The sequence below is a fragment of the Rhinolophus sinicus genome, linkage group LG03 (assembly GCF_036562045.2).
Source record: "Rhinolophus sinicus isolate RSC01 linkage group LG03, ASM3656204v1, whole genome shotgun sequence".
In the NCBI taxonomy this organism is placed as follows: Eukaryota; Metazoa; Chordata; class Mammalia; order Chiroptera; family Rhinolophidae; genus Rhinolophus; species Rhinolophus sinicus.
The window spans coordinates 3,600,777-3,628,760 of NC_133753.1; the positions used below are offsets into that span (position 1 = coordinate 3,600,777).

General features: G+C 52.7%; 2 long non-coding RNA genes across 9 annotated transcripts in view; both read left to right on the plus strand.

The window, feature by feature from the left end:
• The window catches only part of LOC109455627 (uncharacterized), a 212,263-nt gene extending 190,377 nt beyond the window's left edge, over positions 1-21,886 (plus strand). For 6 of the 7 annotated variants that reach the window (XR_012494510.1, XR_012494509.1, XR_012494512.1 and 3 more), the window contains 2 exons: positions 2,205-2,408; positions 8,270-14,647. This is a non-coding gene — a long non-coding RNA (uncharacterized LOC109455627). Of the gene's footprint in view, positions 1-2,204; positions 2,409-8,269; positions 14,648-15,040 lie in introns of those variants that run through there. The other variant, XR_012494513.1, reaches the window with a different exon arrangement.
• Positions 21,887-25,903: 4,017 nt separating this feature from the next.
• Positions 25,904-27,984, plus strand: part of LOC109455536 (uncharacterized) — a 40,735-nt gene continuing 38,654 nt past the window's right edge. For both annotated transcript variants that reach the window (XR_012494521.1, XR_012494520.1), the window contains exon 1: positions 25,904-27,893. This is a non-coding gene — a long non-coding RNA (uncharacterized LOC109455536). The remainder of the gene's footprint in view (positions 27,894-27,984) is intronic.

A 27,984-nucleotide genomic window follows, 5' to 3' on the forward strand; every position in this document is an offset into this window, starting at 1 on the left:
CACAGAAGATGACACCAAGATGGCCATCTATAAGCCAAGGAGAGGGGCCTCAAAAGAAAACAACCCTGCATACACCTGGATCTTGGACTTCCAGCCTCCAGGACTGTGAGGAAATAAGTGTCTGTCGTTTGAACCACTTGGTCCTTTGTTCTGGCAGCAGCAGCAGACTGATACATCCCCACTCCACGTCTCCAGTAACCCCACATCCTCCATCTGCCTGCAGTCTGGCTTTTGGGAGCCTATCCTGCCGAGCTCCCTCCCTGCCCCCAACGCCCGCATCTCTTCCAAATCGCTGTTCCTTTTCTAATCACAGGTCTAAATATAGGGGCAGCTCCTTTCTCCTGGAAGTACCCTGTTCTTTCTGCAGCTGACCATGTGATAACCCATGTGGTCTACACGGGCCATTCACTGACCCATGTGACACCCCTCTGCTCTGTGTCACCTCCACAGAGAAGGCTGAAAGTGATGGGGCTTGCGACAGAACTGTCCAAAGTAGGAACCCAGGAGAAGAGAGTACAAGGAGCAATGGTGTGGGCTTGTAATAAGTAACGTGCTTCTTTGGCCTGTGGTGAGCCTGGAGGCTGGAGGGAGGGTTGTCCCTCATTGTCCTGGAGAATTTCCTGCTTCCAGGCTCTGGATGTGGATGCTCCAGAGCCAAGTTCACAGGACCAGTGCCCGCGTGCCAATGCTTAGTGAGACACACAGCCTGTCATATGGCCTGGTCTTGTGCGGGCACGAGGGTACATTCTCTTCCTGTAGCTGGACATCCAGGGAAGGCGAGTCAGGACCTGGTGTCAAGCTGGCGTGAATCAGGAAAGGTGGCAGGCTGGGCGACATTAGTGCTCCCTGAGATACCTCGATGGGCCATTACGCAACATCCGGTCCCGCCAGCATGAGGAGAGTTACCTAGAGACTGTTTTGTGTTGACCTCACACCCCAGAACTCCATGGGCTCAGAGTGCTAGCATGTGGGTAGGCGGGACCTTGCCAGCCTGTCCCCTCCCACGTGCCAGGTCCAGGAGCTTCCTGGATGACCAGGATCTCTCTCATGTCGCAGTTGTTCTCTAGTCTGACTAGAGCCAAGGTTTGACCCTTGGGGAGCCAAGTGCATCGCTGAAGTGACCAGCATCTGTGTCTGCCAAGCATTCCTGTGAGGAAGGCAGACATCGATGGGACAAGCAAAGAGTTAACAGGAGCGGGTTTGTGAGCTGGCAGGAAGGAGCTTAAACATTAACCACTTGGCCCTGACTCCCCCGGCCAGCACTGCACCTGCAAGCTGACAAGCACCTCACATCCATCACAGGTGGGAGCAGAACAGTTCCCAGTCACAATGGCAACCCCCTGCACACTAACAACAGCCATCAGAGATGGGAATAGAACAGTTCCCAATCACAAGAGCAACCCTGTGCAAGCACACATTTGTCAGAGAGGGGAACAGGACAGTTCCCAAGAGAAGACAATTGTAACGTCAGCCCCCCTGCAAGCTGACAAGCACCCTACATCCTGCACAGAAAAATATAAACCCCAGCACTCCTCATCGGTGCAGCTGTCTCCATTGGACTCTGCCCTGGCAAACTTCTTTGCCAGTATTTCTCTCTGCCTGACTTTCAATAAATCTTTACTTCCTCTCTGCCACTTTGTAGAGTCTTGTGAATGCATTCACATTCTGCAAACAACCAGGGGTTAATTCTATGCCAATACAGACATGTTTACTTTTTTCCATGCTTGGAGGAAGATTTCCTCATGGCCTGGAGCTCAGGGTCCAAGAGGGCGGGTTAGGAACGAGGTGACCAGGTGGGTCTGCATCTAGGTCCCTCCACTCCGCAGGGCAGCTCAGCTGGCTTCCTCAGCTGCTCTGTGTGGATGGCTGTGCTTTGTCCCGGTTCTGGGCATTGGGGAGCATGTGAAAAGCATCTGGGCACACAGCAGGTACACAAGCAGTCTGCAGCTGTGACAGTTTGGGACAAATGGAGTTTTGGTTCTGCCTACTCATCCCCCCTCCTTGGCTGCCAGACTTCAGAACAAAGAAAAAAACGTTTAGGGATGGGGTCAGTGTGCTGCTCTGTCCACTGCCCTTCAGAGGGTCTCCTGGGTGCTGACAGTGTCCACTAAGCCTGAGAGTTGTGGACAGAGGTGGGGCAGCATTTTCTGTGGTGGGAGCAAGGGCATGGAAACTTATCAGTGCTCACCCCATGTGGATTTCAGGTTGCTCCAGAATGATCCTGCAGAGATGCTTTCCCTGGGCTCTGTGCAGAAGGGAAACTGAGGCAGCTGGGCTGGAGGAAGAGACCGTGGACCCCACAGTGTGATAGAAGAGGAGGTGGGGCCAGCGCCCAGAGCCTGTGGCTCCCGACCCACTGGCCCCTGTCCCAGGAGAGCTGCCTGCCATCAGAACAAGGACTCCCTCTGGTATGAGGACATGGGGGGTGGAGGGAGGGATGGGGCTCCATGCTGTGGAATCTGGGCTTCCTGGTCCTTCTGTCCTTGCTGGGAAAGCCTGCCCCGCCTTCCTCCTGCTTGTCTCGTTCACTCTGTCGTCGAAAAAGCATCCAGCCTGAGAGAAAGCTTGTAAGAGTCTATTTGAGCCAAACTGATGACAATTGCCTGGAAGAAATATCTCAACTGATTTAGAAATTGCTCTGGAAAATGACAATTTTGCAACTTATTTTATACATTAGAATCAAAGGAAGAAGGTTACATGAAATCCATTGGTGGTAGATTAAGGGGGTGGGAGAAAGCAAAGCGGGGAAATCTCTGGGATTGGATAAAAAGTAGAATGGAGAGACAGATACTTCTTTCACATTGGTGGGTACAGGATAGTTACTAGTATTTTACAGCACATAGAGATGGCAATCAACAAGAGCAGCAAGGAGGGATTCTGTAGTTTCCTGCTCGGTTGGGTGGGGGTTGTACCCTGGGAGGTCCGTAAAAAGGGTTTACTGGCATTCCAAGCTACGTTATCTTAGATGCAAAAAGACAATAGACAGTCTCACTTAAGGTAAAGACTGACCTTTGTCAAGGAAGCTACAGGCCAAGGATGTGACTGCAGGCCAGGACCCCTTTTTAGTTAGGGCTTTTTATGTTCAGATCATCCCGTGTGGTTACTTTCTTGTGAGTTTGTAGGGCTCCCCTGAGCTTGTCAGGTTTAGTACGCGGTCCCTTTTTTTGTCCACAGCTCTCACAAAACACCTCACTGTGACACTTCTGGTCACCAGGTGTTTTCCCCACACCAAGCAATTCTTCACACCAGCTGGATGGCCTACACTTTAAGTCAGTTCTGACCCTCCCTGGAGATGCCATCGGATCCCACAGTTTAAGGGCTCATCCCTCCCGCCTGCCCCAGTTCAGAGGCCAGTTGCAGGTAGACACCCAAGTCACCCCACAATGTCTGTCTGACAGCGACAAATCAGAGGTTCTCTTGACCTCTCCTTAGGTAAAGTTATTTGTTAGAACAGCTCACAGAGCCTGAAGTACGTATTTACCTCTACCAGTCAGTGTGTTAAAGGATGTGACGAAGGACACAGAGGAAAGGATACACAGGGCGAGGTCGGGGGAGGTCCTGAGTGCAGGCGCTTCTGTCCCCGTGGAACTGGAGCTCATCACGGTCCCAGCACGTGGATGTGTTCACCCACCTGGAAGCTCCCTGGACCCCCTACTATTGGGGTTAGGGAGGCTGCCTCATGTAGACATGATTGACTATTAACTCCACTTCCAGCCGCCCACCCCCCTGCAGAAGTGGGGAAGGGGTGCTGAAAACTCCAAGCCTCTAATCAGTGCTCTGTCTTTCTGGAGACCACCTCCATCCCGGAGCCCACCTGGAGTCCCCTCCACCCCATTAGAACAAAAGACACTCCTATCACCCAGGAAATTCTAAGGGTTTCTGGAACTGCGTGTCAGGAACCAGGGGCAGAGGCAAATATTAGGAAAAACAGATAATCCCAGTGTTCTTATCACTAAGGAAATTCCAAGGGTTTTAGGAGCTCTGTGCTGAGAACCAGGGCCTGAGACCACCCACATATTTTCTGTCATCTCACAGCTGCTCTTGTCTTCTGGGTAGGATGCCCGGTCCCAGTCTTTTCCTGCCAGGCAGCCACACTCCTTTGCTGCCTGTATCCTCCATCTGCTCTCTGAAGGGTGACCCCTTGGTGCTCTGTGCTAGGTCCTCCTCTTGTATCTCTGCGCCCCCAGGGGTCTCAGCTGGTCCCATGACCAGGTGAGATGGCCACCATCTGAACGCTGAGGACCTCCCGCCCAAACCACCTGCCCTGTAAACATTCCACACCCACCTGCCTCCTTGGCAAACAAAACCTGGAACTCTAGGCTGCGTTGGCACTTCCAGCTTCTTCCTAGAGCATTGCTCGGTGACCTGGGCACCGAGGACAGCCTCAGCCTGGCTTTGCCAATGCCTGTCTCTGTGACATATGGGAGGCAGTCAGCGGAGACATAGATTTGAACCAGTGTCCGCTCTGTTTCCTGGGTCATGTGTCTCTGTAGAACCTACAGCTCATGGGAAGTGCCTCACAGTGGGCCCTGCACCCCCCAAATCATGTCTCCCCAGCTCTGCGCTGTGAATCTCTAAAGCTCTTTGCCTCCTCTCACCTCTGCAATGCCTTCCCCAGCTACAGCCGGTGCTGGCTTACACTTTAAGGCTTCCTTCTACGCCCCTGCCACCTTCTCAGCCTTGGGTGGGGGCTGAGCCTCTCGCGTGTGCTCCAGGCGGCCCTGGTCACGCTACACTAAGTGTCCGGGGGGTGGGCCAGGGTCACCTGCCTGTGAGCCCCAGCACCTGGCAGAGCGTATGTGCTCAGCAAATGTGGAACTTCCCTGCCCTGTGCCCACGGCCAAGCCCGAGTGATGCAGCTTGCGGGGGCGCTAGCCTTTTCCAGCTAACGCCCACCAGCCATCAGAGTCAGCACCTCTGCTCACTCGCAGCCTCCATTTGGAGGCCTCCAGGCTCCCAGTCTCCATGACCTTGACCTTGGAGTCTCCTCCAACGTGCGGCTGGGGGCCTCCTAGACGGAGGGGTGGCTGGGGCTCCTCTGATCCTGCCTCCCTGCCTTGTTTTGTGGTTGAGTAAAGCAGTGCTTTAAAGGGAATTTATTTTTCCAAATGGCAGAACAAAGAACACAATGTTTAGGAAGAGAACACATTGCTTACATTTGAGAAAAATTAGCAGCATTGTATAAGGAAAGACACTTGAAAGGGCTGACTCACCCTGGGCTGACACACATCTTTGACTAGTTTGTGAGATACTCATAAAATTACATCCTGTTAATTTATGGCTTCTTATGCTAATTTTCAGTCAATTTTATTTGCCTACGAGATTTATTGGTGGCCTCCAGGGTAACAGCTGGGTTTGGCCCAAGTATGTGGGATCCTTGTTAAAAACACCACGCGAGGGAAGTAAAACAGAGTTTGGTGTGAGGGCCAGAAGGATGGGAGCACAGGGTCGGGGCGCTCCGGCCCGGGTGGGGCGGGCTCTCTGTGCTCCCCTGCCCTCAGATCCGAGCCAAGGCAATCCTGAGGGATGCTGGCCTGTTCCGAATAGACCAGAGCAGCCCCGCTGGGTCCAGTGCCCTCGCTTCACAGATAGGTATGCTGAGCACAGAACGGTTGACATTTCCCAAAGTGGACATCCACGGAAGGATCTTGATGGTTCCTCAGCCCCATGCAGCCCACGATCTCATGTCAGTGAAAGGAGGTTTTTGCAGATGAAGAATGTTTGGGTGATGCATGACCACACAAGACAGCAAAGGGAAGCCATTTTTATATGCTGGCCTCCATCTCTTTAGGCAAAAAGGCGAATCTGTACTTGGGGCTCTCAAGCAAGGCCGTCTTTGTGGACGTGCAACGGGGCCCCATTCTCAGAAGGGCCATACTTCTGTTGCCATCTTAAAAGTTCCTGGCAGGGAGCCCCAGGTTTCATTTTGCACAGGGCCCCAAACATCACATAGCCGGCCCCCAAGCATGGGGCCACAGAGCATGGGAGAACCAGGGGTCCACGGTCGTGCCTCCCAGGCTGTTCCGACAACATTCTCCTGATCTTGGCTAAGCCCACCTTCTCCTCAAAGGGAGGACCCTGTAGTGTGCCTCCAGAAACGCGGCAATGTGGGCAGGGCTCTGTTTGTCTCCCCAAGACAGCTGGGATGGGAAAAGGCAGGGAGACTTGAAAGGAGACAGAAGGCTCAGTGGGGGCCCCAGGGAGGTACCAAAGAGTTCTGGAGGTTCCAGGAAATGGGTGTGGGACTCTGGGTCCAGACTGGGAAGCATGGAAGATTAAAACTAGGGGAGATTTTAACACAGGATACTGGAACTATTGACCCCTCCCCCCCAGGCCCAGAAATGAACCTCAACCTAAACTCACATCTTATATAAAAACCAACTCAAAATGGATCAAAGATTTAAGTGTAGACATGTAAAACTATAAAACTTTTAGAAAAAATGCATAGGACAAAATCTTTGGGACCTAAGGATGGGGTAAAGAGTTCTTAGACATGACACCAAAAGCCATAAAAGAAAAAATGGCACATTGTATTGGCCTTCATCAAAATTAAGAGCTTTTACACTGTTCAGAGGGAGAAAAGCAAACTGCAGACTGGATAAGTTAAGTCTGACCTAGGACTTGTATCAATAATATATAAAGAATTCTCAAAACTCAACAGTATAAAAGCAAACAATCCAATTAGAAAATGGGCAAAAATCAGGAACAGACATTTCACCAAAGGGCATATCCGGGGTGGTAAATGGGCTCATGAAAAAAATGTGCACTGTCTTTAGGCACTAGGGAAATGTAGATTAAAACCACAACGAGATGCCTCTCAGAACAACTCAAATTAAAAAATAGAGACAATCATGAGAAGAACATCAAGTGTCCCCCAACTGAAGAACATTCTAAACTAAAAGAAACAAAAAACAGTATATAGTGATAATACCAAATGCTGGCAAAGATGAAAAGAAATGAAAGTTATTGTACGCTACTGCTGGGAGTGTAAAGTGGCCACTCTGGAAAAGTTCAACAGTTCCTTTAAAAATTAGATATACACTTACAATATGATCCCGAACGGCACTCTTGAGCATTGACCCCAGGAAAAATGAGGACTTCTGTTCACACAAAAACCAGTGCACGGTGTTCAAAGCAGCTGTATTTGTGACAGCCGGAAACTGCAGGCCCAAATGCCCTTTAGTGGGTGAATGGCTACGCAGACTGGTACATCGGACCCTGAAACACTACGTGGCACTAAAAACGGACAAGCTGTGGATGTACACAACAAGGGGGACTTTGTGCCGAGGGGGGGAAAACATTCTCAAAGGGAAAATTAGAGAACAGACTGGTGGTGCCAGGGCTTAGAGGTGGGAGAGGGGAAAAGAGGGGGTGAGTGTGACAATAAAGATGAGCGAGTGACATAATGGTTCTATATCTTGAATGTGGTGGTTGTTACACAAGTCTAACCATGTGATAACATTGCATAGAACTAAATACATGCACATGCTCGTGCACACGTGCACACACACGCATACACACACACACACAGAATGCCTGTGCTGTAGACTGTTTTTGTCCCCCCCCCAAGTTTATGTTAAAGTCCTAACCCCCCATGTGATGTGTTAGGAGGTGGGGCCTTTGAGGGTGATTAGGTCCTAAAGATGGAGCCCTCTTGATGGGATTAGGCCATTATACAATCAGCCCCAGACAGATAATGTTACCAGACCTCAATGCTTGCGTCCATCTGCCTGCACCCATGGGTGTTTCTCATGAGTAGGACTTTGCCGTGCAGAAAGGTTTGTGGGAGAACAGGCCAATCCAGAGTGCAGACAAGCTAATGCCCTGAAAGACCCGGCGCTCTGATGGCGTGTAGGGTACAGATTCTAGAGGGCAAAGTCACAAGACACCGTGGCTTAGGGGTTCGGGGTCGTGCATGGAGCTGATTGGTCAGAGGTGAAGTAAGGGTAATAAATCATTTCTTCAGATCTTGAGGACACTTATGAGGTCTGCTCCGGCGTCCTTCTGTCTGGTCTCATGGGAAAGTATCCAGGGGGTCGTTCTACCTTAGGGCTCAGGAGCTAAAACATAGCTTAGGTCAAGATGTTATCTTTATCCTACTAAAGGTCCCAACTGTGTGATCATGGCCTGGGCTACTGTCTTATACTACTTCGGGGACTGCTGATTATCCGGGGAAAAGGTTAGGTCTCAGAGGGATATAAAACTAAATTTAATCAAAGTCATTAGGACTTTCGTGTCAATAATCTCTCTCCCCCATATGTGGACACAGCAAGAAGAGAGGCATCTGCAAACCAGGAAGAGAGCCCTCCCCGGGAACTGAGTCAGCCAGCACCTTGACTTTGGACTTCCAGCCTCCAGAACGGTGAGCATTGATGTCTGTTGTCTTAGCCCCCAGGCTGTGGTATTTGGCTACAGCCACCGAGCTAAGTAGGACAACCTGGTGAGATCTGAGTAGGGCTGGGGGTGAGGCTGAGGCCAGGTTCCTGATCTTGCTGTTGGACTGTAGTGATACGAAATATTGTAACTAGGGAAACCAGGTGAAGGGTATAGGAAATGTCTCTGTACTTGTTTTGCAACTTCCTGTGAACCTACAATTATTTCCAAAGAAGACCAACACAGTGAGGGAGAGGACAGATGCCTGGAGGGCTGACATGAGGGGCCAAGGCCACGCATGGCAGGGCTCTGAGAAGTTGGAGAGATGTGTGGCCAGCAGATTTGTTCCACCGTCCAGCCGGCTCTGCCGGATCAGACATCTTGGGGAGGGGGTTACCTCAGGTAAAGAGGAAGGGGTGGGCTCTGACCAAGGTCCTGCCCTGCCAGGAGCAGGGTGTGACCGCTCAGCCCTGAGCAGAGAGCATGTCCCCTGGCTTCCTTTGCTCTCTGCTGTGTGGAGGCAGGGGGACGGGGCAGGCAGGGACTTGTCCCACCCCCACCTCCACAGAAACCAGCCTGATCTCAGTTGGAGAACAGGGGTAGTGCTTTCCACCAGAGGAGGGTCTCCCGGGCTCCCAAGGCCACAGCCTCAGCCTGGGCTTCGCAGCAGAAAGAAGTAACTGAACAGTCTCGCTTTGCACATTAGGAACTATCTACTTCCCACTCTCCTAAGTTACATGAGGACACAATTTATCTTTAGCCCGAAGCCACCTGCTTGCTAGTCTGTTTCTGTGTACCCAATTGATCCCACCATCCTCACATTAGCTAGAGAAACGGCTGCCTTTATTTAAAGCAATCAGCTCTTATGAATAAGCTGGACAGGGTGGTCCAGTGCCCAAGCTGGACGACTGCAGCCTTTGGGCAACCCTGCCCTTCTCTGAGCGATGGGACAGGCTGCCCCAGGCCAGCTGACAAGGGTCATGGAGCCATGTGAACACAGAGCCCTGAACCCCAACAGGAGGGTGTTTCCTACAGACAGTGAGTTTGAGACTTTTCTCCCCATTGGTCACTTAGGTCGTTTCTTCATTTTAAAATTTTGGTCCCTCTTCCAGACAAATGTTTAAGTTGGTAGGTAGAAATTCTGGAGGCCACACTGCCCAGTGTAGGATAAAGTATGAAACCTACACTGCCTAAACAGAAGACAATGGCAGAAGTAGGGTGAATTCCCTCCCTGCTTGAGCTAGGCCATCCATCTTGCTTGACCCGGCCATCAGGGCTCTGAGCCCTCAGGCCTCCTCAGTGGAACTTCACCACCAGCTTTCCTGGACCTTCCGCTCGCAGACTTCACAGTGGAGGCCTGCTCGGCCTCCGTAATCATGTGAGCCAATCTCTCATAATGAGCCCCTTTCTATACATCTCTGTCTATCCTGTCAGTTCTGTTTCTTCAGAGATCCCTTACTAATAGAACCCCAAACCTATTAAGCACTCACTCCCCACTCTCCCCTCCTCTCACCCCCTCCACCCCAGCCCCTGACAACCACTGGTCTATCTTCTGTCTCTGTGGATTTGTCTATTTTGGGAATTTCCTACAACTTGAATCATACAGTGTGTCCTCTTTTGTGTCTGGCTTCTTTCACTCAGCATCATGCTGTCAGTTTATCCACATTGTAGCTCAGTCAGCAATTCATTCCTTTTTCCTGCTGCATAATACTCCATTGTATGGATAGACCACATTTCCATTGTCCATTGCTCCTCTGAGACTGCCTGGAGCCTCCAGGGGCCTTGGGGGCCTGCTTCATCGTCCTGAGAGCCCTGACTGAAGGAAGCCTCAGGGAAGCAACTTCTGTGACCCCCACAGCTGTGTCTCCAGCACCTGGTACAAAGTGGGTGCTCAGTAAATATTTGCTGAACAATGAATGAATGAATGAATGAATGAGCCTTGTTGCTGGGAAACCGTGAGCGCATTTGTCCTTCGGACTCCAAGAGAGAAGAGGGGGCATGACAGCTGCGAGGACCAGCTTTTGGGAGGATAAAAAATGCAGCGCTCTGGAGGACACTCACTGGACTGGGAGTCGGGAACCTGGGCACAGAGTCTTGACCCTCCTGGCACAGGGACTTTGTCACCGAGGAAGCTGAATTAGTGTCCGAGTGCTGCTTCACAAATTTCTACACATTGTGTGGCTTAAAAGGACACACACGTGTGACCTGGCTGTTCTGGAGCTCAGAAGTCTGGCCTGGGTCTTGCTGGGCTGAAATCAACGTGTTGGCAGGATTGGCTCCTTCTGGAGGCACCAGGAGGACCATGCTTCCCGGCCGTTTCCGGCTCCTGGAGGCCACCTGCATTCCTCCATCCTCCGAGGAGCATAGTGTCAGCAGGGTAGCATCGCGCTGACCCTTCTTCCCTCATCGCATCTCTTTCTGATCACCGCCAAGAAAGCCCCTCCCCTTTTAAGGGCTCATGTGATTAGTTTGGGACCATCTGGATGACCCAGGATGCTGTCCCATCTCAAAGCCTTCACTTAATCATCTCTGCAAAGTCCCTTTTCCGTGTGAGGTGCCATTTTCACAGGTTTCTGGGATTAGGATGTGGACATTTTGGGGGAGGCATTATTCTGTTGACTACAGAAGCCCCTTGGCCTGTCTGAGACTCGGTTTCCCCATATGAGAAGGCAGGCTGGACAATTGCCAAGGTCTTTCCCAGCTCTTGGAGTCAGGTGATTGAAGTGGGAGAGACCCATGGCTTCTGACTTAATGACAATATCTGTCCTCATTGGAGCAGGCTCCTTGGAGTGTGCCCCGTCCCACCAGGTGTTCTGTTGAACCTGTGAAACTTTTCTTCCTGACCCCTATTGTTGGCCTCTGAGAGCACAATCGTCCTCTTTTCACAAGCAAGGGACACAAGCTTCAGAAAGGCCAGTGACATTCCTGAGGTGACGTGGGGGTTTGAGCCACCCATGTCCATCCAGCTCTGGAGCTGATGGCGTCCTCCACTGTTTGCACAGGTGGGTGCAATGCAGACATTTTAGGGCATTTTTTTTAAAAAACCCAATGGATTTTGCATTATTTTAAATTGGTCCTTTAGGAAGCTGGAACATACAATTAAATTAGTCATTAATGTAAAAGTTTTTGAAACTGACTTTGAGTTAAAAAAAAGTGTAGTGTGTGGGGGAGGCTCTGTTGATGTGATTGTAATGGTTTAGTTATTTGTTTTCTCAAGTCCTTTCTTGGGAAGCGTGAGCTGCAGAAAGAAAAACTGCAGACTAATGCACACCATCCAGCTTCTAGGGGTGACTTTCTGAAGCTGGCACACGCAGAGCCCGGCAAGTGGCCGAGAAGATACACACGCATGTGCTCCTTGTCAAATCAAGACAAGGCTGACATATTCCCCCGGGGAGATCAACCAGCCCCAGCCAAGGGTGGTGAGCTTCCATCTTAAGCACCTGGGGCTCCTCTGTGAGTGTCACACACCAGCCTGAGAGACCAAAGGCACGAAAAGTCCCCTTGGCTTGGAAATGGCCCTGACAGTAGTTCAGAGGGATGTGTTTCAAGGGGCCGAGCTCTCTGAGCAGAGGGCAGGACTTTGCACAAATAACTGTGAAGGGCCAGATTCTTGGGAATGGCTCTCCTTCTGCCACAGCCCGGAGAACCCAGGTCTGCAGACAGACCCAATGAACACCGAGCAGGGCTTCCTGGCATGACTCAGAGTGGAATTGTCCTTGTGGGTCCCACCGTTGGAGCATGTACATGTCACTTGGGGTCTCAGTGGTCTAATCTATAGGATGGATGTAATGTACCTATTTCTACGGATGTGTTTTCATTGGCTCCTTCATTCAAGAAACATAGATTCAACATCTTGGGAGCTCCAGAGGATGAAAGACAAATGAGAAGTGTTTCCTGCCCTCCAGGAGCTTACAGTCTGAGGCAGGCAGCTGCTCCAGTGTGGCCTGTGATAAACGACCCTGTTTGTTGATTGATTCATTCATTCATCAATTGCTTCTTGCAAGTTGCTTACGTGCCACAAACCATGGGTTTCACCAGAATGGGGTTCACGTAAAGCCATGAAATGTCAGCAAAAATGTCAAACATCACTTGTTGAATGGTTAGCAAACATAAACCTTTTGAATAGTTACAAAAATGGTTCCTTGAGAATCGACACTGCTTCCATTCTGGTCTGAATACATTGCTTAAAACTGTTTTATCTGAGAGGCAGTTTTGAGATATGGCAAATAACAGACACTCTGTTTATCCCCGAATTCATGGACCATTCACCATGCATCTGTAAGCACCAGCAGCTGGCCTCCCTGAAGGACAGAGGCATGAAGGAGATACAGCCGGCTCCGGAAAACACAAATGGTTGTCGAGAAGAAATTACAGCCCAGGGTGACAGTGCTGTCACCCACCCAACCCGTCAGCCCACAGCCAGTGCCTGGAGCTCTGCTGGGTGCTGTTGGCTTGACCTAAGTTCTCTGCCTCTCAGGGCACCACCATCCGCTTGATGACTGAGTGACTTCTGGTGGTCTCCATTGTCCCATTGCCTTACAGTGCTCCTCAGAGATGCATGGTGGTCCTGGGCTCGCACCCGGGCCACAGGGGCTTTCACTGAGCAGCACAGCCCACGGGCCACGGGGAAACTAGACAATTGCTACTCTTCGAACAGCATGGGCACACTCATTCCAGGGCACTTTCTCCTTGGCCTTGGCTCTCGCGGGAAAGGCACCGTCTTCTCCATTTGGAAACTTGGTCTATTTAGGAAACTGGAACATGCGATTAATTTATTCATTAACTTAAAGGTTTTTGAAACAGACTTTCTCAGTTAAAACAAGTGGAGGCGGAGGGAGGTGACTAAGGAGGGTGTTATGGCTGAATTGTGTCCCCAAAAAGATATGTTGAAGTTCTAACTCCAAGTACCTCAGTCTGTGACCTTATTTGGAAATAGGGTCATTGCAGATGGAATGAATTAAGATGAGGTCATACTGAGGTTGAGTGGACCCCAATCTAATATGACTGGTGTCCTTATAAGAAAAGAAAACACAAAGAGAGATGCAGAGAGAGGATGCCGTGTGAATGGACACACAGAGACACGAGGGAGGAATGTTTTGTGCAGGCGGAGGCGGGGCACAGATTGGAGTGACAGCTACAAGCCCAGGGATTGGCAGGGGCTGAGGATTGGCAGCCACCACCAGAAGCCCTACAGCTTCCAGGGGGAGCATGGCCTCACCCACACCTTGATTTCAGACATCAGGCCTCCAGAACATGAGAACTTGGTACTTTCTTATGAGAATATGGTACTTTCTGTGGCTTTAAAGTACCCAGTCTGTGGTCCTTTGTTATGGTAGCCAGCCCCGGGACACTAACACAGAGGGGACCGAAGCATCCCGTCCTGGGCCATGGCAGCTTTCATGGGTGTGGCACAGATCTGGTGGTTCCCCCTCACTTTACACAGGGAGTCAGGTGACCCTGCTCCCCAGCACACACGAAAATTCTCTGTCCTGTCTAGGACCTGGGGTCTGAGGGCAGATGCTCTCTCAAAAGCCGGAGCTGGTCTCAGGTAGTCATTCATCCACCGTTACCCCGCCCCCCACCAGTGACAGGCTTCCCAAGGCACCAGGGACCCTGACTTTAGACCTGAGCTCCTGGGCGCTCACCGCATCTGGTATTGACTTCTCCTGTCTGTTTTCCAAAGCACGGTGGTAAAGTTGAAGTTGCATCCGGGCCCCCTGGCCCGTCTCTCCTCTTGGCCTCCCTCCTGGGTGAGCAGTTTTCTGTGCACCTGCCCCAGCACCGCTGGGCCCTGCCTTCCTGTGCCTCGACTGGGCATTGGGCTGCCTGCTTCTCCCCTCTTTTCTGGTCAGGGTGTTGGCCTCCTTCACTCAAGATCAAAGCCTCAACTGAGGGACCGACTCCCCAGTTCTGTCCGCAGCCAGATGACACCCACTCGTTTCCAGAAATGTGCCTCTTATCCGTGTTCCCGTTAAGACAACTGGCTGCTCAACTTGGCAGCTGCTGTCTCCTGTAATCTGTGCAAAGGGACCTTGAGCTGGGTGTTGTCTGCAGCCTCAGGGCTGGAGAGTTCAAGTGCAAACCCAGTACTTCCCAAGGGTCTGTTCTGCTCCCCTGGGAGGTGCAAAGACAGCGAAATAGAGCACTTATCTTCGGAGAATGAGGATATTCCCTGCAAAAACTCTATTCAACTTTGGAAGAGTAATTTTAATTTCTACATGGTCTATGTTCAAAACTCAGCTTTCCCCCAAATATTCTTTATATTTGTTTTTATATATTTATATAAAATATATGTACTGTATTATGTATACATTATAATATATGAAATTATGTTATTAGTTAAGTTAAAATGTAAATATTAAAATATATAATGTACGTTATGTCATGTAATATATAATATAATTCTATTAATATCACAATGTAATTATATTACTTATATAATTTATTATAATTAGTTATAATGTGTAGTATTAATTATAATATATAATATAAAATATTATAATTACATATAAAATATAATTATAATAGCATAATATAATAATTATGTCATATACAATATAAAACAATAGTTTTATAAGTAAGAATGCATAAATAAATATATAATATTAACATATATTCAAATATATTATATGAAAATGTAGAAATCTATTTTATTCATATTCCCAAGCACTGCCAGCAAAAGAGGGTCCTGTGGCCTGGGTGGTGGACACCCAGAGGAGAAAATGCAATCAGGGAGGGCTTTCCAGGAGAGGTGACATTCCAGCTGCGTCTTGAAAGTACACAGGAGTTCTCCATCCGTGAGACGACCATGCGATGACTGATTCATCATGTTTACTGAGCACCTTCTCAGTGCCAGGACTTGCGCTAAGCACTGGGGCTGCGTACTGAACAGGACAGACAGCCTTGCCCTCAGGGTGCTCATGACCCAGGATGTAGAGCCGTGGACACCCCCAGGAGTCTGGTGTGCGGAACAAGGACATGTGATGAGGTCACCTGCACAGTAGAAAGGATGACAAGGTCTTGGAACCCTGGAGGGCCACACAGGGAACCTGGCCTTTGTCCCTCGGATGTCGGCACCATTTCAGGGTTTGAGTGAGGGGGGGGCTGTACAAGGTGGGGCCTTAGCACTCTCGAAAGCAACTGGGCTGGACAGTTTCCTATGCTAGACTTTGGGCAGAGTCCCTGGGACATAGTGTTTGTCTGAACAGGGCTGACCAGTACTCTGAGCTCAGGAAATCAGCCAGTTTGCCAAAGAAGAGTCTCATCTCTGCCTGAGATGCGTGCTCTGTGCTGGTGGGCATGGCTGGGGCTGGCAGGCAGAGGGGGCCCTGTGAGCGGCCACGGAGCCCCCCTGGTCCTGGGATGGGGCAGAGGTACAAGGGTGGGTGGAGAGAGGCGACTCCAAGGCTATGCCCAGCCAACCCACGGCATCTTTCTGCACACGGGAGACCCTGACCTAACCCAGTCTAAGCAGATGGGCTCTTCCCACCAATGAGGGCCTCAGACCTCTTCTAGGGACCCCAGGTCCATGGAGAGCTCAGAGCCCCCACCAATGCCAGCAGCAACCAACATCTACGTGATTAACCCTGGGGGTGGGGGGTCACCCTAGGGGCAAAACGTAGAAGACAAGGGCCAAGAGTGGCTGTGGAGCAGGTGGGAGGGGCCCGGAACACTCTATAACGTTCCTTCTGCCAGGTGTTCACAGGTCCTCAGTTGAAAGTGAGCGTTTCCGCCAGAACCCCTGTGGAAATGCCAGAGGGCCATCTAGTCACCGTGGTGAGGTGGCTGGAGTTGGGGCTGGGGTCCTTACACACATCCTTTTGTGTTCATGACCCTGGCAGTGTTGACACCCACCAGCCCCTGGACGGTGGCCTGCCCATCCCTCAGTCAGTCTGAAATGTGGGGGGAGGGCCGAGATGGACGGACCCTCAGCCCGGGATGGCCTCCGTGCCAGGGAGAGAAAAAGAGCCCGGAGCAGAGACCGTGCTGTGGTCGCCGGATTCAGCCAATGAAATACAGGACACCAGATACTTTTGAATTTCCCATGAACAAGAAATAATGTTTTAGTATAAGAAAGTCCCAAATACTTCATGTTTATCAGAAACTCATATTGTATCTGGCAACCTTGTAAGAGAGGCCAAGTTCTGACCAGGACATCGAGGCTGCCACATGGTGAACTTTGGTGGTGGGACAGCCCCCCTCCTCCTGCTGACCACTTGCCCCTGTCACCTTGGCCTGAGGGCCACTGTGCTTTCATTCACAAGCGTTTTTCTCTCTGAGGTACTCTATCTCCTGAAATAGAAACTCTTGAAAATACACCCAGTTGGGGGCCCTGAGCTCAGCCTGCCTTCCTCCGTCTTCAGTGGAGGCCAGTTCGCATTGCCCCAGGGAGGGGCTCCCTCTGCCCTTTAGTTTTCTTCTCTAAACAAAAGGCTGGAGTGGGCTGGTGCTGCTGTCCCTTCCCATGGCCGCTGTGAGAGAGGATGCACAGCCCAACCCCAGATGGGCCTTGAGGGCCCTCCCCATGGGGCTTGGGGGCCATATCCCCACAACAGGTCTCAGACCCCTGTGATCAGTCCTTAGAGTCTCAAATTCACAAGACATCTGAGAAGCAAGGACCCCCACCTGTGATAACCCAGATGGGCAGCCCAGGTTTGGGCAGGGGTGTGACCTGGGCAAGGCCACCAGGGAGCTGCTGGCAGACTGGACTACAGAGGACTGGAGGGGGCTGAGGGAGCTGGCCCCCCCTCTGGAAGGCTGGTGGGAGTGGCGGGCACCATCTTGGTCATCCAGACATCTCACGCCAGAAGAGCTGCCATTTTCCTGGAGGGGGCCATGGGGCTGGTGCACCCTACCCAGAGGAGAACTGTGTATGGCCGTGGCTACTCTGGGGCTTGGTCGGCCAGCTCTCTGTCCACTCCAGCCCCAGGTCCTTGGGCGCCGAGGATGGCCACTGGGGGGCAGTGCGAGCCAGGACACCTGGCAGAGATCCACCCAGAGGCTCCGGCCAGCTCTGCCCAGAAGGGAGACTGTGAGAGTCCCCCCTTGGTGGTCAGTGCAGGCAGCCAGGACCCAATGGGGGCTTTGGAGCCAGGGCTCTGCCTGGGTACTGGGAACCTTCCTAATGTCCGTTATCACGGCCCCGCCCCATACAGAATCACGCACACCAAGTGCAAACACAAGCACACATACAAGCACACTCACATACACACATGTACACATACACACATGCACACCCACCACACATGCACAGACCCAGGTGGGTTACAGAGGCACTAAACACCCTCTTAGGACTGTGGGTCTGTGACGTCTTTTTGTTTGTCCCCTCTGGGCAGCCCAGCGGGGGTCCTGGTCTAGGCCCTACTGTTTGATGGGGGAGCCGCCCCTTGTCAGGCCCTACGTCAGCTCCTTCTCTAGTCCTGCTGGTTCCTCTGGGTCTCTGGGCACCCTGCCCCCCTCAAGCCCCTGCAAGCAGTGCCTCTGCAAGGTGGAACCCACCCTCGCCAGCCTTCTCTGCCCTCCATAGGCTCCTTGGCCCTGTGTCCCAGCACGGACGGTACAGATTTTAATTCTGTCCTTTGCATGGCAGTTCCCTTACTGTGCTGGGAGCTGGGAAGGCCCCTCACAGGTGTGCCCGAGCCGGCTGGACAGGGGAGGACCAGCACCTGCAGGTCCCCTCCCCCTTCTCTCCTCCCATGTTGTCCCCTGCATCCTGCATGGCTCTCAGCCATGTCTCATTTTACAGATGGCAAAACTGAGTCCCAGAGGAGGGGCATGACTTGCCCAGGATCGCACAGCAAGTCAGGTAGTGTCTTCCTCTCACACATGCCTGAACACAGGGGTGGAGGGGGGCTGCTCCCCTCTCAGGGACTGTGAGAGCCCAGCCCTGCAGGGCGCAGGGTGGGAACAGATGCCCCTGAGGTCCTGCACTTGCAGACTCTAGATCAGTCCTTTTTCATCTGATTCTGAGAATATTAAACAAGCCCGCCACCAGCTCCCTCCCTTTTCCTCTCTCCAGACGCACATTTCCTCAAACCTCAGTGAGCTGTCCATGTGCCCCAGCCACATGCACAGCCGAGTTGCCTGGGGACTGTCCCTCTCTCCCCCAGGAGGGTGTCCCCTCTGCCGTTGGGAGGCAGAGCTGGCCCTGTCCTTAGTGAGTTTTCTTGGTGGGTTTGGTCGGGTATTCTGAGCTCCTCCCACCTTGCAAGAGGGTGCAGGTGGCCCCAGCACAGGGGCACACCTACAGCAATGCAGCGGGCCAGGGGTGGCATTCTCCCCACTCGCTCCTGTATCCTCTGAGCAAACTCCACAATGCAGCGGCCTTGGTCCATGGAGGAAGTGCGAGGTGCAAGCCCCCACTTTTCCCAGTTATCTGACACCAACAGACAAGTGGCCACCATCCTGTTCCCTGGCCTGGGATATGGTTTAGCTGAATGCAGACAAGCGTGGTTACAGTCCCACGCACAGAAGTGTGACTTGAGGGACTTCCTTTGGGGCCGGGGCCCAAGGTGGTGAGCAGTGGAGGTCAGGCCCGTTCTGTTCCCCTGGTGTGTGGCTGTGGGGAGCTGTGGCTTCTCAGTCTCAGCTCTCCCTCCTCCGCATAGTGGGGACGTGCTACCCACTTCTTGGGGCTGCTGTGAAGATCATAGTTTGTGTAACACAACTATGTATTCAAAGTTGTGGCCCCTTTCATAGTGCACCCCAGAAAGGAGGAGGAAAGTCCCGGGGGACCCTACTGCGATCAGGGTAAGTGGTCTCCTCTTCTCCACCACCACGGGCCCTGAATGGTTACCACGGTAACCCAGACTGAGGTTTGCCTTGAAGATGCTGCTCTGAGCCCCTCCACCCTCACGCTGTTCATGTGATGTCTTCAGTTTCCCAGGCCTTGGCTGGCAGGAGCCTCCCTGGGGCTCTGGTCCTTTTCCATCATCTTCTCACCAAGATTCAGTCCCATCCTGGGTGGGCTCGGAGAGGAGGGGTGCCCTGTGGGTTAGAACATCAGGGGCAGGGGTGGGATGTGCGGGAGGTCGGGGCCTTGCCCCAGGAAATGCCCACCCGGGACCCTTTACAAGCAGCCCCCTGGGGCAGGAGCCAGGAGCTGTTGGAAAGAGCAGTGGTGGGGAGGGACGAGGAAGAGGTCTGTGTGGGCTCCAGGGGCCTCAGCTCCCCTCGGAGGAGCGTTTGCAGGCAGCCCTTGGGGATAGGGCTCATTGTGGCTCATTTTGTGCAGCTCGGAAATATGCCACTGTTCTCTCGGGCTTTGCAGGCTCTGCTCTCCAGCTGCCAGTATTTTTGACAGCGAGGCCCAGCTCCCCAGACTCCAGCTACCAGGCTGAGGACGCTGCATCCCCAGGCACAGAGCAACCCCGGGGCTGAGTGCCATTAGACCCTGCACATTCATCACTGGTGACGGCCCGGGAGGGACTGAGGCTACCATTAGCGCTCTCATGCTCTATGTGAGTGTGTGCATGTGTGTGCCCTGTGTGTACATGAGAGTACGTGAATATGTGTGTGAGCATGTGCACGTGTGCTTGTGATTGTGTACGTGTGTATGGCACATATGCATGTGAGTATGTATGTGAGTGCACATGTGTGTATGTGTGTGCTTCATGTGTGTGCAAGTGGGTGCATGAGTGGGTGTACACGTGTATGAATGTGTTGTGTGTGCACATGTGTGAGTGGGTGCACACGTGTGTATAAATACTTCGTGTGTGTACGTGCGTGCATGCTGCACTGTACTCATGCTGGCTGCAGCGTGTCACATAGCATTCCACATGGCCTGACATCAGCAAGGGGGAGAGGGCTGACGGCTCCAGCGAGCACTGTTTTGAAAGGTTTTTCCTTCTCAAAGCCAAGCTCTGCCTCTCTGCGGAATTTGCCCATGGCCCTGGTGGGGATGTTTACTGGCCCCTGGTGAGGCCTGATGGCTGGTTTCCGGTGGGGTTTTCCATATTATTAAGAGGTATGGTGGGTAGAAATATCTCGTTATCCACAGTTTTCATCCTGGTCCCAAAATCTCTAGCCAAGGCAACTGACAATCAGTAATAATAAATGAATCTCATGTTTATGTGGCATCTCCACCTGGGAGACCGTTACCTTGTGGGGGTCTGGGGGTAGATGAGTTGGTGCGCGTCCCGTGTGGGTGAAAGCCAGGAGAGCTGCCATCACGCTGTGGGACTAGGACTTGCCACCCACCCTCTCTTGGCTTCCATGTCACCTAGAAGGAAGCAACAGGCCAGGCGTCCCTTTGGGCTCTGACGTTCCAAGAGTCAGAAAATCCCTCCAGACTTGGATCAGTGTATCCGCCCTTGGAGGGTGTTGCTGTGAAAGACAGCATCCGCCCCAGGAGTGTGCATAGCCCCAGGGAGAAGGAAGGGGGAGGAGGAGAGTCTGCTCTTGGCACCCGTGGGCTGTGTGTGGCTTGGGCGGTGGCAGCTGGATCTGTTTCAAACCCTGCCTTATTTCATGAACGATTATCTCAGTCTATAGTCAAGATAAAGCAAAAAATGAGTGAAATGTAAACCCACAAAAGCTCCCCAGCTAGAGCAAATGTAAATAACAATAGGAACTGAACAAGGGAAAAAGTGGAACAGATAAATGCAGGCCAACAGGCCCTGCACAGTGGCCTTGATTGGTGTCTAGAATTCGGCTGTGTGATTCCTGGCAGCCAAAGTGAAAAGGGAAATAGGGCTAGTTCAGTTGTCCTCACTGTCGCTTAGGATAGGACTTCCCAGCTCTCTTCCGATCGAGGCGCACAGAGGTGTGTGAGAACCCTGGGGAGCGTGAACAAGGCCACTCCCATCAGTCTGGAGATGACCACCCTGAGGAATGAATGGGGCCGTGTCGCCACACTTCCACTAGGAGAAGGCTCCATCAAAGGTGGTGGTCATTCAGTGCTCTGGAAAGCGCAAAGATTTTTCTAGCCTTGGCTCTGAGAGACACTTTTCTCTTCAGGCTCCATCTAGGTGGCCCTGAAATGAAAAATGGATAATGTCCCCAGTAGCATCTGGACAGCAAATGTGGTGCCGACTCTCATGAAACTGCTCCTTGTCACTGCCCCAGGTGAAAGCTGGGGACACGCTTCCAGCCCACAGAGCCTGCCAGGAGCTAGCGAGCTCTCGGTGGCTGTGCCATAAACCTAGCTGGTGCAACTCAACCTGCAGGAGGCAGGTGGGCTGGTGCCTTTACTGAGCACCTATTCTGTGCAAGCCCTGGGTAGGGAATTTACATGCACGGTCCCATTTCCTGGACTCTATCAGCTCACTTTACAGATGAGGGCCCCTTGGCTCAGCGGTCACATGCCATGAGTAGCAGGAGGAGGACTGATACCTGGGCTCTGTGGCCCCACAGCTGGCTCTGTACACCCTCCCCACCTGTGCCCCCCTAACTTAGAGGTCACCCTGGTGTGCAGCACTCAGGCTTGGGTTCCAGGGCTCTGTGACTTGCTCAAGAAGGCAGGCGAGGTGGTTCTTGGCACTACTGGTCACTGGTAGCTGCCTCTGAGGCCCAGGCCCAGCCTGGCTTTAATGGTAAGGGACACGGCTCAGATCTGGACAGTGGGCGGGGTGGCAGAAGGCGTTTCCTGCCGTGGGTGGGGGTCCTGGCGGTGGCTCTGGGAAGACAGAGCTCCACTGGTCAGCTTCCTCTCAGGAAGGGCTAAGGCTCATGTAACCGTACAGGGTGGCATCCTCCAACTCCTGCCTCGTCCCTGCCCACACTGAGCCCTCCTGTGTGTGACCCACCTTATCCACAACCAAGCCTTTATCCTTATTTTGCACACTTGGACGCAGGTACAAGCGAGGTAATAATGACCACACCTGGATGGAAACTCAGACTCAGCCTTCTTCACCAGCCTGGGGCTCATAGTCTACAGGAGGGGACACTGCCTGGCCGGCTTGGACACTGCATAGGACCCTCTCGGGAGGGGAGACGTGATGGAGGGTCCCATGGGGCAAATAACAGACATGGAGCTGTGGGGATGGAGCTCAGAGAGAGAGTTGGAGGCTGTGAGGCCCCAGAGGGACAGAGAAATGTGAATGAGCTGGAAAGAAAAGAAAATCGCCAAATTGTCAAGAGGGGGGAAAGAATACTAGAAAGTTACATCCTGCGCTGGGATGGCCTCCCTGTAGCTCTGGCCTGTGGGTTCAGATTCTGCATGTTGGACCAAGGCTGCAGCTCACACTGTGTACTTTGTGGTCTGCAGCTTGTCCCTGGAGCAGAGACAGCTTTGTCCTGGAATCCAGCTTGTAACTCCATTGCTCACCAGGCCTGGGGCAGCTGGGGAGAGGGCCCTTCGTGGTCTTGGGCAGAAAGACAGTCAAGGTGGCAGCTGCACTGCCCCGTCCCACGTCCTGTCAGTCCCTCAGGGACACCAGTCTTGGATGTGATGCTCCTGCTCCTGCTGCATCACGCTCCCTGGGGTGGGCTGGACCCAGCCTTCCCTGGCAGTGGAAGGGTCACAGGCCTCCCGGCCCCGCCCTACCAACCTCCAGGTTTTCTGAAGCACAAAGCTGACTGTCACTACCCCATCCAGACTTCCCAATGGGTCCCTGTGACCACAATGAGGTCCTCACTCCCTCAGCCTGGCATGCGAGGCTCTCCTAGTGGGGCCCTGCCTACCTCCAGTCCCTGGCTGCCCCAGGTGGAGGACTTGACTGCTCTCTCTCACTCCTGCCTCTGCTGTGTGCTTTGAAGCTCCGCCTCCCTTTGCACCAGGCTCATCCCCATTGTCCTTCAAGGCCAGCACAAGACTCACCTCCTCCAGGCAGCCCACACAGACTGCTCACAGAGTTCTGTTGTGGCCCATGTGACCTCCTTCCCTCTAAATTGGGAAGATTAGGCCCAGCTCCCAGCCCCACACTGGCAGGCAGGCGGTGCTCAAGTGTGGGCTCTGTAGCGGGAACACCCACTCGGTGCCTGAGAAACGAGGGGTGAAGTGGGGTGGTGCTGAAGGTGCTGGATAGGAGCAAGCAGAGGGTGGTGGTGCCACACACAGGGACACAGGACCACATGCCTACCTGGCCAGGCACCAGAGGAGGCAAAGGGGGGCCCTTCCCAGCTACTACCCCTAGTATATACCACCCACTCCTTGGAAGGCTCATTCCAGGAACCACAGCACCCAGGAATGGCTAGATCATCTTAGCCAGCAGAAGCTGAGATGTTGATTCCTGGAAAACAGGGCCACACAGCCCGTAGGGGGCCTGTGCAGGGATGGCTCACAGCTGGCAAGGTGCCAGGAGCCAGCAGGAGTGGGAAGAGTCTAGGGTGCCCGCCTGGACGCAGCTGGTGGCGGGTGTGTGCTGGAGGGGGAGGTGCAGGGAAGGAAGAGAGAGAGCACTGCGGCCAGAGGAGCAGCAGGCCTTCCTGAGTGCCCCCTGGGTGCCTGGCAAGGGCTGTGGGGAGGGTACCTCAGCTGGCACAGTGACTCGACAGGCTGCACCAAGTGTTGCTCACGGACCAGCTCCTAGTCCTCGGTGCCTGAGCAGCCACCTGTCAGGGGCACTGCCTCATTTAACCCTCGTGGCTCCTGCAGGGTTGGGGCGACCCCTTCAAACTGGTGTGGACAGGAAGTCCAGAGAGGTTTGGCTCCACAGCCGGAGGCCGAGCTGGACTGGAGGGGAGGCTCAGTAGCTCCCAGTTTTCCCAGTGCACTGGCTGGAGCCCCCACTGGCCGGAGGCCAGCAGCAGACGGCTCAAACCCAGGGCCTCGTGTCCAGGCACAGCACTGAGTCTCAGACAGAAGCAGCAGCCCAGCAACCAAAGAATGTGAAAGGGATCCCGGTCTGCTGGTGTCTTTGAAACATTTTAGGAGCTACAGTTCAGAGATCAGCAAGACTGTGTTAAACCCTCCGTCCCTCACCACCCGGACGCCTCTGCTCTCTCCATGCTCTGCAGTCTTTCTCTCCTCCCAGCCCTTGTGAAACCCCTCCTCACTTCATCACACTGGCTTTCTCTCTCTGACTGCCCCCCTCTCCTGGCTAATGATGAGCTAGACTCCACCTCCCTTTTGTTTCCTTTCTGCATGGCCCATTCTCCGTATTTCTCTCCCACAAAGGGGAGTGAGAATGCCCCTTTCTCTCCCTCCGGGGACCTTTTTCTTTGTGCCCTTTTGCCCAAATCTGCATCATAAAAAAAGCTTGAAACCCAGCTGGCAAATAGAGAGCTCTCGCTGTGGGGGTCGGGGGATGGAGGGGGGGAGAGAAGGGGTGACACGCAGCCAGCAAGGTCAAAGTTCCCTTCATTCCATGGGGAGCAGGGGACATTCACATGTTAATAAATCATATTCCCATCCCGAATCAATGAAATCTTTTTACAAGCTGCATTTTAACCTTACACAATTTGCTCATGAACAATTCTGCAAATAAACAGGAATGTGTGTGTGTGTGCGCGCGCGTGTGTGTATGTATGTATGTGTGTGTTGGGGGGATGGTAAACCCCACATTCTCCCCTGCCTCGGACTCTGTCCGTGCATCCCAGAACAAAAGCTGGACCTGACCGTGTGTTCTATAGACTCATGCTTATGACCAAGAGCTGATGAGGACCCAAAGGGGTGTTTCTGAACTGTCTTAGTTTGATCCCTGAAGCAGACTATATAGCATTCCCTGCAATTATGGCACACACAATTTTGTGCTTAATATTGATTAGTCATACTGTTTAGAAAAGTTAAACCTAAGCTCTTTGAAGAGAATTGACTTGGAAGAGAGTTGGCTCCAGCACCTTCAGAAGCATCCAGAATATTCAGGTGCAGGGTGGGGGTGGGGGCAGAAGAGCTCTTCACTCAGAGGGTTGGGGGGTGGAGGGGCCCTTGATCAGCAGATGGCCTCAGCCCGTGCAGCTGGGCTCAGGAGGCAGTGTCCTCTCTTGGGGGCTGGACCGCTTTGTAAGGTCCAGAACTGTCTGAGTTCCAAAAGTTTGCTTTGTTTTTCTTGTGCCTTCTTCCGAGTTTGTGGGTTGGGGTGGGAGGAAGAAGAAGGCAAGGTGTTTTAAATGTTTAGGGAAGTCTTACAAAAACTTTAGGAAATTGTTCCTGTGAAACTACAGAGCTGAAAGATTTGGAGGAAATGCACCTGTCTCCTCACCGCAGCCTGGGCTCCCTGGGGGCTTCAGGGACCCCCTGAATCCTAGTTTTCTCCCAACTTCTGTAGTGTAGGTTTCCGAGGTGATGGGAAGGAGGGGAGGAGACTGCAAGGGACATTGTGCTGTTGGGTCCTCAGCATATCTTTGTGAAGTGCCTTCAGCTGGCTCCCATAACCTGGACGGTGGTCGTCACCTTTTCTACAAGCTGTCCCTTTGAGTGTCCCCAGCCTCTGGGTGTCCCATCCAGACTGCAGAGGACAGCCCAGGAGGGAGTGCAGGCTGGTGTGGAAGGCTCTAAGGCTCAGAGCCATACAGTAGAGGATGACAGGCTCCAGAAGACAGCGCCAGGTGAGAGCAGGGCACTGAGCTGGGGGATCAGGGCATCACTGGTGTGAAGGAGGTTGAAGAGGGTGGGTCAGGCTGGGTGTGGGACAGGGCCTGTCTGCGGGGCTGGTGTGATGGCAGGAGCTGGGGCCTCGGCCCCCTGAAGCCCAAGTGTGGCAGGAGAGCAGGCAACCTGAATGTTGTGGGAGAAAGGCAGGGTCCAGGGGGCCTGAAAGCAAGGCCCCCGCACTACATGGTGACGGGACCTGGCCAGCGATGGGGACAGCAGCACAGCACTCTGACCACTGGGAAGGAAGAGCCTCTGCATTCACACACAAGCACCAGCGAGGGTGACCCCAAGGCACAACCCTATCCAGAGCAGGGGCATGTGGCCAACCCTGCCTCCGTCTGTGAGGCCAAGCCCATGTCCAGAGGGAGGGGACCTCTCTGGGGACTCAACTATGGAAACTGCATGTTTCAAACTCAGTTGATGGCCTTCCAAGTGCTCCGTCTAGACCGATGTGAGCCGTGCAGCTCAGCTGCCCTCAGTCACAAGAGGCCTGATCAAACCCAGACACTCACCAGGAAAAATGTGTTTTCTCCTTGCATTTGAGTCCTAGGATTTGTAGAATAAACACTTGTAAACTCTGAGAGTGTGTATACCAATTAATCACGGCTCGGATGGGCCGTGGGGCCATGGGGCCGTGTGCCATCCGAGAGGCCATGCTCACGGCCAGGTTTCCTTTTACGTGTCCCTCCAGGCTTTGGGGATCAGCAGAATCCTCTAGCAGAGTGGGGTGACCTTCAGGAATCCAAGACACAGAGTGAGGCCTCTCCAGGGAAGCTGTGCTGGCTCCCAGTGGCTTTAAAATCCTGTGATCACATGAGGGTCTGGGTGAGAATGGAGGAAAGGGAGCAGAAATATCACCTCTAAGATCTCTCCAATTGGCCATTTAAAAATGCACACCCCTCAGCACCCGGTCCCCTTAACTTGCTCTGCTTCTTTCTTTTTCCTGCAGCACCTTCTAACATTCTTGCTATGGACTGAAGTGGGTCCCCCAATCCACAGACTGAGGTCCTAAACCCCAGTATCTTGAAATGTGGATGTATTTGGAAATAAGACTTTGAAAGAGGTGATTCCGGTTAAATGAGATTATATGGGTGGGTCCTAATCCGTGTGCCTGGCAGGACATCCCATAGAAGAGACGAGGACACAGGCACAAAGGAAGCATGTGCAGACACAGGGAGAAGGCGGCCGCCTGCCTACGAGCTGGAGGAGAAACCAGCGCTGCCAACACCTTGATTTGAGACATGAGGCCTCCAGAAATGAGAAAATACATTTCTGTGGTTCAAGCCCCCAGTCTGTGGTATTTTCTAGGGCATCCTGAGCAAACTGATAAAATGCTGTATGTCATTTATTGATTTCTTTATTTGTTCTTTTCTGACCACCACTGCTTTCCCCAATGTTAGAGATGTTGGATTTTGTTTCCCAGTGCAACCTAAACGCACAGAAGACTGCCTGACATTCAATCATCTTTGGTACTTAGTAAATATTTGACATTCAGCAAATATTTGATGAACTTTTACCCCTGGTCATGATGGGACGACAGGAACTAGATTTAAACCTCCTGCCTGAAACAATTAAAAGTCTGGACAACATAGATACAATCAGCAGTTTTCAGACATTGGACATTGGTTTAGACGATAATCCCTGAGAACTGGGAAACAAACAATGTGAGCCCTGTGACAGCTCCAGCTGACGGCCTGGAGAGTGTGCAGCCTGCGGCACGGGGAGGAGGAACCCAGACAGAGCCGGGGGCTTCTTGAGTTGAGGAACTGGAACTGGAGTTTGAGGGAGCTGAGGCAGCTGGAGTCCACAGGTGGCCGGACCGCGATGGGCAGAGCTTGACTCAGTAGGGCCTTTCGGGAAAGAAAACGAAACAGCAGCAACTGAAGACGGGGAGGTACGTCCCCAGCACCCCCTCAGAGCTGACCCATGGCAAGGACGGCCTGACAGTAGTGCTGGGGGAACATGGGACACCACTCAGCCCCAGAAAGGAGCCAACTATTGAGATGCAGTAACGGCTGGATGTCAAGGGCCAGACACTTTGAGGCAGGTGGGTGTTTGGTGAGCAGTGAAGGAACTGGCCACGTAGCCACGTTGTGGACAGGGCACAGGGCTGTGAGGGCGATGTCATTGTCACTGTC